The following is a 419-nucleotide window of genomic DNA, read 5'->3' on the forward strand; positions in this document are numbered from 1 at the left end:
GGGCCGGCAGTGCGCCAGCCGCCAGCCAGCACCGATGATGGAGCTGAGCGGGCCAAGGCGTGACGGGGAATGACACGAGGCTGGGCTGAGCCCGGCTGCTGGGGAAGCTGCTGGCTGCAGAGCGGGACTGCGCCGGGGACTGCACGACAGCCCGGCGGGGGTGGGTCTCTGCCCAAAAACATGTAGCTTTTTTGATATGTAATAAATACTCCTGACTTTTATTTGCGTGGTTTCTGTGTTTGCTGGTCACACCTTGCCCCATGCTTTGCAACGCTCCTGGCTGTGCCCATGCAGCGGGACCGCAGCCTGTGGAGCCGGGCTGTGCTGGCACAGGGCTCGTCCCTGGCACCACTTCCCAGCCCTGTCTTGGCGGAGGAGGTTACCTGAGGGGCTCCAGCACATGCACAGCGCTGAGCACC

Source organism: Phaethon lepturus, unplaced genomic scaffold (genome assembly GCF_000687285.1).
Source record: "Phaethon lepturus isolate BGI_N335 unplaced genomic scaffold, ASM68728v1 scaffold38643, whole genome shotgun sequence".
NCBI lineage: Eukaryota > Metazoa > Chordata > Aves > Phaethontiformes > Phaethontidae > Phaethon > Phaethon lepturus.